This window comes from Cyprinus carpio, chromosome B6 (genome assembly GCF_018340385.1).
Source record: "Cyprinus carpio isolate SPL01 chromosome B6, ASM1834038v1, whole genome shotgun sequence".
In the NCBI taxonomy this organism is placed as follows: domain Eukaryota; kingdom Metazoa; phylum Chordata; class Actinopteri; order Cypriniformes; family Cyprinidae; genus Cyprinus; species Cyprinus carpio.
Window position 1 is genome coordinate 3,646,675 of NC_056602.1, and position 14,726 is coordinate 3,661,400.

The window sequence follows — 14,726 nt, forward strand, 5'->3', positions numbered from 1 at the left end:
GCCAGTAGGTGGCGACAAATTATGTGTTTTTAAGTGAGTTATTGACTCATTCATGCAACCGATTCGTTGAAAACACTGATTCCTTCATAAGGGGTTAATTCTGCTTTGGCTTGGATCTGAGCTATATTCGTTGTCGGAGCAAACACAGAAATTAAAATATGTATATTTTAGTGTTCATTTTAGCCTGTCACTGCTTTTCCCCATTTGCAGTCTCTGCTAACTAAAATAGAAGCCAAAGCATCAATCTTTACGTTCACAAATTAACACTACAGTGACAAAAAAACTGAATATACTTAGCAAACACTGGGGAACTTGTCAGAGGTCGATGGGTTTTTTTTTTCTTAAAATGAGGACATACCAGCAAATAAAGCGCACAAAGCAGTTTGTCTCGACATGGCTCTCTTTTCTAGGTGGCAATGATGACACAGTTTCTCGGGATGCCCTAGAAAACAGTGTAGGATAACATGAAATACACCCACACACGTATACAGGACGGTGTGGAATGAAGCGCATCAGTGCGTGCTGCGTTTGTGAGCGCGAGACAGACTGAGCGCACATCATCAATCCAGAGCTCGCGAGGGAAGCGCGAAACCTGTCCGCACAGCGCGCGAGGAGGAGAGAGCTCCACTATGAACGCCGGTCCCGAAAATACTCTTATTATTCCATGAAAACGGACCTTCAACAGGCAGAACACGTTCTTGAAGGATATATAATACTTGAATTGTCTTCTCTGTGCACGCGAAAGGTGTCTGTGGAGAAGAAATATCAGGATTTGAGTCAGGGGCTGCTGAACTGAGGAGGATTTTATCCCGTTTCACTTCTGAGGAGAAAATAGTCTCAGCTGATGCCAACGACGAGAGAAAATATACAAACGACACTAACCGATGAGGCGCTGAAGAGTAAGTTGAGTTTTTAACATTTCTGTTAGCGTTTAGATGTGTTGTGATGTTTTATTTTATTTTATTCGGGAAGCCTTGTTGTTCTTCGACCTGTCACTTGACATTGGAAGCTAATTTGGCAATTCTTTAAATTCTATGAGTCTCTGTTTTATTTAGAGATGAGATTCGATTAATATATTTGATTAACATATTAATATATAGTTTTTTTTTAGCTTGTCAGTTGCTTGTATTCTATATAAATGAGCTCGTCTCATGGTCGCATATCAGCACTTGGTGGCACTTGTCAGATCTTTAACTCAAGATTTCGATGTATTTGTTATTAAAAATGTTTAAATCAGTTCGAGTAACGTTACGTTGAGAATGATGTGACCTGTTATAAAGCGCGAATATTCTCAATGCTGTGGTAAGCACGCAGTACAAACGAAGTGCTTGCGATTATTGCACACTTACTCATTCGTATAGCTGTTGTAGTTAATTATATGAAAGTGCAAAATGTGTGACATGGTATTGTGAAGTGTTGCCATGGCTTGTTTGGGAGTCTGGATGATAGAAACTGGAGGAAATCCGAAGGCTGCAGCACTGAGTCATGGGCAGGTCCGCGCGCTCCATCTCTACGTTTAAAGTCGCATCTTCTCTTCAGTTCGCAAATGACATTTTCGTGCTAAAGAAAGACAGTTTTCGGAGTATGACAGTTATGTTAATACTAGCTTCAGTGGACTTCTAATTGGGAGGAAATGCATTTACACAACCCCAGTCTGCTGCGAGATATTGCCTGCTATAAAACAACCGTGTTTAACCAGACACTGGAGACGCCACCACAGCAAAATAAGACTCGATGACTAATTATCTGCATGCACAAAAATACTTTAAACCTCGGTTTAGACTGAAAAGAAACGATCAGGTTGTAGGGTTAGGTTTGCAGTGATTGCATTTATTATTTTCTCTTATTTAGAGATTTTTAGTAGTGTAATTCAGAGAAGTGTAATATCCCTCCTTATTCTAAATGCACAGCAGCAGGATGCTTTTGATGTCATGCATCTTATTGGCAAACATGTATATATTCATATCTATAATGGATAGGTACAGCAGCTATATATAGAAAGATGTAGATTTATTCTTGTAAATGCTTGATAGAGAGAGAGAGAGAGAGAGAGAGAGAGAGAGAGATAATGGCAGAAATGGTCCTGTCCAAACCTTTTTTTCCTCTACAGATCTACAGATGTTTTTTCCAGTGTTTATTGTGATGCTCTAACATACTAATGCCATTAAAAAGAGATGAGGTCATCCAATCCATTTCAAATCTGTCCTTAATTGCTACATTAAACGCATTTCTGTAATCATGGTTCCAATGTGAATGAAAAAATTGTGCTGTTGATACACGCTATTTTTTCCAGATTTGACTCCTAAAACTGGCGTTTGTTGATTTATCCTGATGCAGTCATAGTAACTAAGTCTTATTAAACCAGTGCATTTAAATGTCAACACATGAATCACATTTATAAGTTACCTTACAAAACGTTTTTTAAGATGGTGTTTCCAGTTTGCTTCACAAAAGTAGACTTGTTCTCCCAATCCAACATTGATTTGGATTGGTTAAATAGGCCTTCTATTGAAGTTCTCCTAAATGAATTTGTAAAATATGTAAATTTGTCTCTTAAATGTAGGATTCCCTTTCAGTATCAGTGTTTATTGTTGATGTGCACCAGGCCTGGACATCTGTATCTGTTTTGAACCTATGGCCTAAGCTGATGATTTCCAATTCTGTGTGGAGATGTGGAGGCCGCAGCAAATGCGGAGAAAACACAGCTTTAGCTAATTAGATGTTGGAGAGCTGCTCTTCTACTCTATCCAAACAGCATCTCACTCTTGCTCTCTCTTTTAGCAGCTCTGCCTATGCTCATTCGGGCTCTCCATGCTGATAAATGATGTGTAATTTCAGTAATGAGTGGGAGTGTAAACATATGTGGAGAGAGGTAGTTTTCCCCCCACCTTTATTTTATGATGTACCACAGTTTCTCCACACCATGACAGGGTGATGCAGCAGGTAAACCAACTCACAGTAATGGCAAGTGCAGCTACGCATTGAACATCTATCTCTTTAGTAACGAAGGTGTCTGAAATATGACTTGGAAGACATATTGTGAGGTCAGTGTTTGTGCAGATTGAAAATGTGAGTGATGCGGTCGCTGGCTTACACATCTCACATTCTGTTTTTCCTGAGAACCATTTTGCAGTTCACATGTTATATTCATGTAAACTGCATCATATGGAATAACGGTTCATGGGAAAAATGCTGGAAGACCTTAGCGCATTGTATAGCTTGTGGATTAACCAATCTGCAGACCAGTCGTGGCACTCACATTTCATTGCTGCCAGTGCACTATAACAGAGCGGACAGGGTTTTCAATTACCCTTGCTTTTGTTTGTTGTTCGACCAGAGTCTGGAAGGCAGTCCTTTTGTTTCATCCCAACATAGATCAAGGGCCAGACTCAATCAGCAGGACTTAAAGACAGGGACAATAGTCACAAGCTGCTACAAAACAAGCAGAGGACAGCAATCTGTAACAAGTAGATTTGTCTATAATATATGGGCCATTCATCTTAGGTCTGTTTCATAATGCACACACAAGTGTATTAGTGAAGCAGTAACGTTATTTATGTTTACTAGCCCTAATTTTCATCTGAAATTGATTCTGAAATTTTTGTTTATATGAACCCTAAATGTTGCAGTCCAATTCACAGTTTATATGTGCATTTCATGTATTCCAAACACATATTTTGCATTCAGAACTAGGGTTGGGAATTGAAAATAGATTCCGATTCCAGAATCGAATACTTAAGGTCAGGAATCGGATATTTGTTGTCAAATTAAAAGAGGACCGGACCTAGCGATCTGCCAACACTACTTTAACACTGTTGCCCCTGGATGTTTTTCATGTCCAGGGGTTTGAAGCGACCACAATAACATGATATTAACCGGTTTGAAACACTTGATACACCTGTTCGTATAGTGTAAAGTATAAGTAAACATGCGCATCAAGGCACTGCGCATTTGCACCATAGATTTTTGGAACCGATTTAGAAAATAGTCAGGTTTAAGCATTTATATACTTAATTTGTTTCCTCTTAATGAGGTTATTTCAGGTCTACAATACCCCTTTCAATATGATCAAAATTTAATTTCAGCCAAACTCAATAAGATGTTTACATGAAGGCTTTTCAGTCCGATTGAGCCATCAATCCTATTATAAACAGATTATTTGGGTGCATGTAGATGTAACTATTGAGAATTATTACAGACTTGATTGTCATAAAATCTAATTTACATGAGGATGGTGTCACATTTACATGCAAATCTAATCCAAACTCCAAAGTACTTAAATCATTTGCATTCAGAGGCGATGCACAAGCCTCATTTGACCAGTCATCTAAGATTTTCTCTGAAGGTCTTGAACACAGTCCATCATGTTAACCAGAACCGTTTTGTCTTTGTTAAAGTTCTGGGTTTTAAATTCTGACACATGTATTGCTGCATTGACAGTATTACAGCACCATTACAGTGGCAGCTAGGACAACTCATTATATTTTCTGAAGCTCCACATGCAAGGCTTAAGATTTAAGGCACAGTTCATGTGTAGAAAAAGGGAATTTCTAGCTATTTACTCAGTTGAAAGGAAAAACAATGATAGATTGCTTGCAGTTCTCACAACTAACAATAATACAAAACATACAGACATTTTGGAAAGCTGCATAGAGGCCAGTGCTACAGTACATCAGAACATAAAATATACAGTAAACAACAAAATGGTTTTGATATAACACAGCCCTATAACTTTGGACACTAGTGAGCTGTGAGTAAGCTTTTGCACTGGAATCTGGGATAAAACATTTTATCAGTTTTGTTTTGTATCATTTTTACTGGCAAACATTTAACAAGACTTGAAATGTGTTTTGCTTTAATCGTCATGCCTGCAGTGGTTGTAAATGTGACTTTAGTAGGTCTGTGTGGACAGATAGACTCGTTTAGTTAAATTTGAGCGTTTCATTAAAGCTCTGTAATTATTTAGCAAATTCCACCCAAAATATATAGCACACAATATCTTTTTAGATATTGTTAAAGACTACTGATTCATTTTGATTGGCTTTTAAGAGTAAGTGTGCCTTTTGTACCCAGTTATTTATTAGGTTATCGTAAGACATACAATATTCTTAAGAACTGTGTACATGTAAATAATCAAGTTCAAAACATTAAAATAATGTCAAATGGAAATATATTTTTCAATAACGGTTTTGTTCAGTATTTATAATGCTTTTTTGTTTGAAATGGCTTCATATTCAGCTGTTTATCAAAACAGACAGGTGTTAATTACTTGCAAAAGAGGTAAATGAGCAGACAGGAAACGACACAAACACTTTTTACATTTATCACATTCATGCAGACCAGACTTATTTATTAGCTGTCTGTGATGAAGTTGTCTCTTTCTCACTCTTGTCTGTGCATCTATTAAAGACTGTGAAGGACCTAAATATGCATCTACTGTATGTGAGTAGCATTAAGAAGTCTGTTAGAAGAAAAACAGCTGTTTATCACACTGAGTCACAATATACTACTTGCTGTTATATTGACTTACAATTCTACTCAATGCAGCCATAGTACTATTTCAGTATAAATGACAGTCAAATATATTATTTGAATGCTTTTGACTAAGGTAATGTGATGCAATAAAAAGTAATCATTCTTGACGGACTGCTGTAAGCTGCAAGCTTAAGTCCTTCCTACCAAAGTTTTTCTGCAACTTTTTCAAATGTAACTTTTATCATCTTATGAACAAAACTTCTATTAGTTTTTCTCATTAAATAACCATTAAGACTGTATATACTGTAGGGGTATTTTTGCTAATAAAATATTCATTTTGTTTCCAACCCCAGTTGAAGGTGAACATTTTGATGTTGCTCTTTTAACATAACATGATGTTGGTTATAAACAGAATGTTAAAACATATAGCAGGAAATCTAGTTTTTGACATGCATGAAGTATGAGCAGTACTTAAGCTGTATGATTCGTTAAATGATTCAGCCTTCTGAAATCAGTAATCATCTCATGTTGGGGGAGGGACACTTTGTTTCTATCTTTTGTGACATGTGTCAAAACAACTCTCTACTGAGATAAAACCTATGAATCTTGTCATTAGGGGCTTATTTAAAGGCAGACTAAAGATGACGAAATAATGTTAATGCAGTTTTATCTTTCTATTTTCAGACTATAGAAGAAGTATAGACAAGGAAATATATATTTTTTTCTGCCTTCATCGTGAGATTTGCTCATTCTCTGCATATTATTTTGTTGTCATGTGTAAGACTGACTGGTGAAAAACACTGTTCTGTCAGGCCCTACTGAACATCTCCCACAATGCCTTAGCAGACATATATCCCCTCTGCTGTTCCCTTTAATGGAGAACACTTTGCCTACATTCTTTCACACTTTTTCACAACTTTTCAGTGCATGTGCGGTGAGAAAAACCGGTAAAAAAATTCTCTTTTAGACTAACGGCAGGTGTGCTAACAAGGCTGTCGGCACAAAAGGGCAGGCATCTTTTTGTTCTAGTTCAGTGATGGTTATAAAAAACTCAACAAAACATTTTTTGTAGAAGTTACAAAACATCAGCAAGTTGCTAAAAAATGATGTCGCAGCTTGATAAATATTTCTTCTCCTAATTATCTGATTGTTTACACATATAGCCTAGATCCTCTGCAGCTGCTTTTTACTAATTCGTACCTTTTCTTTGGCATTTAATTAGACAATTTACATGTACATCTTTAAGACAATTAGTATCACTTTAAAAGGCCTTTAAATGTACAAAAACAGTACAAATAAAATTTTAAATTGTGCATATTCTTTGTACACTTGAAAAATGAATGAATGAAAGAATGCATGAATGATTCATTGATTCATTGATAAAAAATCAGTCTGATCAGATAACATCAGGACAGGTGGGTATTCAAATTTGCCTTCAAGAATTTCTAGATGAGGATTTGTCCAGGAAATAAATGTAGAGGTTTTTGGAATTGAAATATTTAACTAATAACTTTATGCAACAGAATAAAATTGACGTTTTATGCCTTTATTCACAGGATTAATTCAGTAGCATATTCCAAATAAACAATTAAATAAATATTCTCTTGTCAAATTGACAGTACAGCTAATTTTGCTTTTCTATGAGATGTTCTCCAGAGATTTAACCCGTTGAATCCTCAGCGTTGGCTTTTAGTTGATTGTAATCCTGGTTCAACAGGAAAAATTATTTTGCTTTGGTCTTTGGATGTTGAGAGCTACTATTACACTGACGTGTGCTGATTAAAGCTTTCTGGCGACACATAATGGGAGTCAACATTTGTAAAAGCTGAGTGGATATGTGGGATTTTGGTGAAACAAGACATCTTTAACATCCTGTTGTACATATCAGATTCAAATTGTATTATGCATATTTACAGTAATAACCCATAATTATAGGAGATGTTGGTCTTGTTCTGATTTGTGGTTGGGAACTAGGGCTGGGCGATATGTCAAAAATATCTTATCGATAATCGCCTTTAAAAATATCTGATAACATCGTCTACCTAAGCCCCACCTCCACCACGCCCCGCCCTCAACAAGACGACATTGCAGACATGCACCATAAACACACACCATGTTCAGTTTGGTTTTACTTTTCTTAGTTAGTGCTTAAACTAACAGAAAACATTAGCTTTGCTGTTATTTTGGTGTTGCTAATAATTTCCCCTCTGTTTATTTCGTTTTGTGAGGAGTGCCTGTTGAGGACTGTTGAGGAAAAATAATAGAACCCAATTTTAAGTTCATCATGGTGAAGTTGGACATTCTGGCGGTGATTGTAATAAAGATAAATGCATGTTGATGTCATATAATAATGTCTTGAATAAAATATGCCTATTTTCTGATGTTTCTCTTTCTTTTTGGCATTATCGCCTGTGTAGACACATTTCATGATGGTAAGTTTAATTTCCTTATTTATAACAATTGCAGCACTGATTTCAAACTTGTAGTCAAGCTATAACATATTTGATATTTATATCATGTTGGCCTATGACTAAAATCATGCAGGGATTAAAAGTAAATTTTGAGCAAAAACGTTAAGGCCCCCCTGCCCCTTCTAGTAGCCTACTAGTTCAGAGGTCTCTTTTGGCCCGTTTTTAACGAAATAAAAATAACTGCTTTATTTATTTAGAAGCAGGGTAATTTAAATTTCATTTTTTTCTATTTTAATTTTATAATTTTTATTTTATTAATCAAAATACAACACCCACAATATAATATTCAGTGTTCAGCTGCCGAAACTCCGAACATGTGCGAGGGCGAGCTTCAAAGCCTAAGGTTTTTATTTTGTATTTTTTTTTTTGTTAGGCGCCATTCACATTTTCCCGTCCAGCGCCACATCGTTTAATTAGTAAATGCATTTGCGCCCATTTGTGCGCCCATGGGCGTGCTGGTCTAAAAAAGAGGTGTGTTCAGGCGCATTGCTATTTTAAGGAGCTGAAAATAGACTGCGCCATAGACCAACTCAAACCTGGTCTAAAGTCTGGTGCAATGTTTTTCTTTGTTATTTAAAGAGCGTGTTAGTATAGTGTTAGTTATAGCGTGTTAGTGTTAGTATAGAGCATGTTAGTATAGGCGGGTCCACAACGCACGTACATGCTGCTTTTTAAACACAGGGATGCACAGCAGCACACAAACATGCCAAATATTAAAAATTAAAGGATTGAAATGCATAAGAATTTTTTGTAGGCTAATTAAATTTAAAAATGCCTACATGTCATAATAGATAGTCATCGCATGTATCAGAATTAGGCTATCTATTTGCTTGCACACGAGCAGCTCCGTTTCATCTCGGAGATGCGTTCTGTCTTTGCGCTTGCCAAATTCCACCGTGTAAATAGCAAATCCGTCATGGCACAAGCGCAACTGACTCTTAAAGGGAATGGAAGATGAGACTCTGATTGGTTTATTGCACATTATGCCCAAAAAACACCCATTACTCATTAAGAGAATAGGGACGACCCGTTTAGACCATGCGCCCGGGCGCGGCTATCGTTTTTCCGTCGTTAAAATAGCAAAAGTGGATTTGGACACACGCTGAGTGCACCTGCGCCGTGCGCTTTACACTTTGCATTTAGATCGTTAAAATAGGGCCCTAAGTCTTCATCTGTTTGCAACAAAACTTTATAGTTTTGTTGCAAATGAACTAAGAATTTATAGTGCTATATCTCAGCTTAATTAAAAATAATTATATTGTATACAAAGTTTAAAAAGTCTGTAAAAATATTGCACTGAAATGTGCGCTGAAGGAATTTGCTTCTTTTAATTATACCTGTCATGCTTGTGGTTTTTCATCATTATACATTCTGTTTAAATAAATATTCAGAAACGCATGCAGTGCTACTTTTTGTCTTTTTTCTGTTTAACTTTTATTAAACTGCAGATCAAAATAGAATAGGCCTATACCCTAAATAAGGATAAATTATATTGGGACGCATCTCCAAAATAATCGCATACACAGATGCACGTTGCCATTAAAATAGTCAACGCCGAACAACAGGCAAATAAAATATAAACTGAGGTTACAAAAGTGATTCGGTCAAGATCATTGAGGCATTTTCATTTATTTTGTTCTTTGATTAACATTATAATGACTGGCGGCAGTGGCTGCTGTCAATGCATGGATTCAGTACACCCTTGTTTTCTTTCTCAACTCTTTACGTTCACTTAAGACATAACCAATTGTATTTATGTGATATTTTGATATAATTCTGTATGTATCTGTCCATTTGAATGTGTAAGAATGCGAGAAAGATAGATCGGTCCAGTGTTTGTGTATATAAGAGGTGGCTTTTTTGCGTGCGCTTTGTGTGTGTGCTCACTGCGGAAAACAGCGCGCGAGTGCAGAAGTGAGTTTTATTCCGTCTTCTTGCAGTTGAATCTTTTGAAATAATAATAAACGTGCATACAGGAATCGAGAAGAAGAATCAAAATGTAATTTGATTCCTGACCTTACACATCTGATCTGATTTCCGAAATTGGAAAGCTTTTCGATTCCCAACTAAATTATTTCATTCTTGCATGCAAAGACATGTATGGTGACTATGGTGCTATGTAAAATATTTTATATGTAAAACTTACTAGGTTTATCATTTGTCTTTTATTTCCCGTTAATGTTGATAATCGTTTGTTACCTGACCATAGACATCGCGATACTTATGAGACATCGTCAATATACGATAATATCGTGATGTCGCCCAGCCTTTTTGGGAACAGCAGGAAAATATAATGCTAGTCGCATATAATAAAATGCAACTAAACAAATAATAATGCATAGCTTGGATAACAAAATAAATAGACTTTGCCAGAACAGGGTTATTGTAAATAACTAAACTAAAATGAAACTAAACCCATAAAAAAACATTTTTGCTGCTTAAAATAAAATAAATATGTAAATAAAAATAAAATAAATGTTAACTGTATTAAAATAAAATAATATATATATATATATATTATTTTATTTTAATATATATATATATTTTCATTTCAGCTAGTTGCTAAAGCCACATTTTAATTTAGTTTAATTTGATGTACTTAATTAAGACTATAATTGAAATAGAAATACCGGCAGCCATGTCACCCTGTAGCCCAAGACTGGTTACCCACTGAAGTTAAGCAGGGTTGAGCCTGGTCAGTACCTGGATGGGAGACCTTCTGGGAAAACTAGGTTGCTGCTGGGAGAGGTGCTAGTGAGGCCAGCAGGGTGTGCTCATCCTGTGGTCTGTGTGGGTCCTAGCGCCCCAAGTATAGTGATGGGGACACTATATTGACAAAAAGCATCGTTCTTCGGATGAGATGTTAAACTGAGGTCCTGACTCTCTGTGGTCATTAAAAATCCCAGGATGTCTTTCGAAAAGAGTAGAGGTGTGAACTTGGCATCCTGGCCAAATTCACCTATTGGCCTCTGACCATCATGGCCTTCTAACAATCCCCATATTTACTGATTGGCTTCATCACTCTATCTCCTCTCCACCAATAAGATGGTGTACGGTGGGCGTTCTGGCGCACTATGGCTGCCATCGCATCATCCTGGTGGATGCTGCACACTGGTGGTGGATGAGGAGATACCCCTGACAATGTAAAGCGCTTTGAGTGCTTAGAAAAGCGCTATATAAATGTAAGGAATTATTATAAATAACAACTAAAAATAACAAAAAAGCACAATAAAATGACTAAAACGTTAAAATGAAAACAAAATATAAAAATAAAAACATTAAAAATATTGAACATAAAAACGAACTAAAGAATAAAATAAACTGCGGGTTGTATTCCAGTCAAAGTGTACTTCATTATTACGCATACAGAGCGATCACTAATGCATTTGCTGATGTTTGGAAGGATCCTATAAATGTGAACATACAGATGACAAATAATAAGTGAAAAATTACAGTGAAAATGCTGCTTCCTCTGTAGTATCCATTGAATACAAACAGCTGCATCACAAGTACTCCTTTCAACTGAATATCTTTAGGCATATTGAATACATGTCATGCAGGCTATCTGTGTTGACATTTCCCTAACAGTGTTTCCTTTTGAGGAGTTGAAGCATAGATGGACTGTCTTTTTATCCCGAATCCCAGACTTGTTGATTAGATTGTCTGAGTGTTGGATTACAGTCATTAATCCATCAGTTGAGTTTCAAAGGCTCTGACATGTCTCAAATTAGGATGGACTACAATACAACTCAGGCTTGATGTTCTGACTATTCATATTTGTAGGTTCTCCAACTGATTCGTGAATACACGCGTGTATGAGCGTGTGTTTTTTATGAGCCGTGTCCTTTGAAGGAGATCTGCAAGTGACCAGCCACTCTGTCTTTTTATGGGAGTTTTATGGAGCCTCTCCAAGATGGTGGAGAGATAGGTGTTAGATTGTGACTGCTATAATAGGCCACAGGACAAAGTGGTCCATCTCTGGCCTTGACACGCTCTGGGGATTGAAACTCAAGAGTGTATATATATCAAGCCACCACTGGTTAATAAAATATTCCATCATATCTGTCAGCAGGAAAGCTTTTTGTGCTTGAGTCTGAAGTGCCCAAGGCTATCTGTAAAGCATGGGGACTGATGAAGTCATTGTTTCTTTAGATGTGATCATTTTAAATAATCAATTTACAGTGCTTACAGTAGCTTTATATCCTTTCCAATAAATGCAAACTGTGAAGTAAACAACCTTTAACCACACATTTTCAGAAAGCTTTAAAAATGTGTTATATAATATAGTGTTGGCAAAAGTACTGACCGCGATACCATTTGATACTGAAATTTTAAAAACACATTTCCCTCCAAGATTTGAGCACTGTTGAGCCGATTCTTAAACAGCACTGATTGGTCATTGACATTGTTTACATGCACACAAATAATGCGATTATTTCCAATAATCAGAGTAAGGACTTAATCGCATTATGATGTTTACATGTCAAGAGCAAAGCTCTTCACTGCCGTTTACATGCAATTTCCATTATTCGTATTATTCGCTAAGAATTGTGGTTATTTTTTTACTCACATTATTCACATACCCCACTGCACAGCACAAATGATGGAATCTAATGGATGTCTAATTCAAAACACTTTTGTATGGTTGTATTCCATGCTTTTTCAGTGCCATAAAAATGTGATGGCAATTTGTTTGTTTCTGGATGAGGATATAGAACAGACTGGTGGCAGCGAGTTGTGTTTTTCCCAGAAATGCGATGCTTTCTTCCCCGCCATCGTTTCTAATCTGTGTATTATTACAGGTGCGCGTCATGTCATACATGTGTGTCACAAGCACATGCGCACTTTGGTCAGAGCGGCAATACTGCGATTAAGGTGTTAATACAATTATGCTTGCTGCGATTATGAGTTTAATCGCATTATTTAAATCAAAGTGTTGTGTTTACATGAGATAAAGTTTAATTGCAATATTGCCAAAATCTCATAATAATTGCATTAAGAGGGTGCATGTAAACGCACTTATTGTGTTCACACGCTCAACAGATATGTCTGTGATTGGCTACAATGATCATGAGAATATAAAAATTTACACATTCGGCGTTCAACTGTTTATTTTATTTTATTTTAATTTATTTTAATTTAGCTATACTCCCCTTTTGTAAGTCATATTGATGTAAGAACATTTAAGTACAAATACCTATAATAGATATAATTTTTTAATTCTTGCAGCGATTTTTAAAAAGTTAATTGTACTATTTGTTTATGTTTATGTTGTCATATATGAACCTATACAAATAAATTGCTTTTAAGGACAATAAAATAATCATTTTATTTTATTTTATTTTATTTAAAGTTAAAGTAGACAACCATTAACCACAGATTTTCAGACAGACTTTATATATATTTTATTTTATTTAGGTTAGTTCGGTTCTTCCATAAAATGGAATATTTCTAGATACATTAAACTGTCAAAAGCAGATCCTTATGTCAAAATGATGTTGTGCATGCATGTATTGTGTGTGAGTTTGTTTATGTTTGAAATGAAATAGAAAGCAGTAATTGATCTTTTCAAGTCTAATGCAAAACATTTTTATTGCATTTTCTGATTGCATTTATTGCATTGGCAGATATTATTAGTTATCGGCATATATTTGTGCGTGCAAATACACTTATGATGAACAGATAGAAGCAGGGTATGTTCAGGAAGAAATTTGTGCTATTTAATGAGCAAATCCCACAATCCACAGCCTGGTTATGTTTTAATTAATGCGAGTGTGTTGGCACTGAGCAATGGGAAATCGCCCCCTCCTCAACCCCTTTATCCCCTCATGTTCTGCAGAACCCTAAACCTGCCCCGCAGGTGAGCATTGATGAAAGAAGCGAATGATTCATGAGCTCACCTGCCTGTTTCCCCCTCTGAGACCTGGCCAACTGCAGGCATTATCAGTAGTAAATGGGTCTGAAAACGCATCGGCCAGGACAGGCAGTACGCCGTGTGATTTATTGGCCATGATGCTGCAAATAGTTAGTCGTGTTACCAGAGGGATATGAGCATTTTCATGGCCACAGTTCAAGTTTATTTCAGACATAAATTCTGGGTGACGTGGAAAGGAAAAAAAGCCACAGTAAATTTATGACAAGAGAGATGTTGCTTGCAAGCAGCCAGCAGGAAGTGTTGTTTTAACAAACCAAGGACAAGGATGAACGACTGTTTTGTGCTCTTATCTTACATTTTATCAAGAGCTTCCTTAAAGATGTTTTCCTTGAGCAAAAAAACAAGAACATTTGCTAGAGGACCTATAACATGGGATGAAGCTAAAAATCCTCAAAGTTGAACTTTGAAGTGAAAACAAAAAGAGTTATGCTTTCTAGAAAATAATTTGCATACACCTGCTGTTTTGATGGTGTTTAGTGGTTTTTGCAGCACAGTTGTTTCATGAACCATATAGAACAATTAACATTTAAACCTGACACGCTGCAAGCATGTGAAGGGCAGAACAATGGCTAAGGAGCTTTAGTGGCAGTGATCAGTACGTTGTGAATGAAAACATCAGTCCAGCTCTGTGGTCCTTCTCTTTGTCTCTCTATGCTTGTTAATGCATAGAAACTGTGATCAATGTACGTGATCGATCTCCTGCACAGCTGGCTGGACATGATCACATTTCCCCTCCACTTTACAGCATGTCTCAAGGGGCGAAAAACATTTACCTCACATTAGACATGGACACGATGATCCGGTTTACTGGCCGACTGAGCCTTTGTATTAATTATTTACCTCAC

General features: G+C 36.5%; 1 protein-coding gene across 5 annotated transcripts in view; it reads left to right on the forward strand.

The window, feature by feature from the left end:
• Window positions 1-429: 429 nt before the first annotated feature.
• LOC109088990 (receptor-type tyrosine-protein phosphatase F-like) overlaps window positions 430-14,726 on the forward strand; it is a 208,256-nt gene continuing 193,959 nt past the window's right edge. For 2 of the 5 annotated variants that reach the window (XM_042725346.1, XM_042725347.1), the window contains exon 1: window positions 439-899. The gene's annotated coding sequence lies outside the window, so the exon portion shown is untranslated. Of the gene's footprint in view, window positions 900-14,726 lie in introns of all 5 variants that reach the window. The other 3 variants (XM_042725344.1, XM_042725345.1, XM_042725348.1) reach the window with 3 other exon arrangements.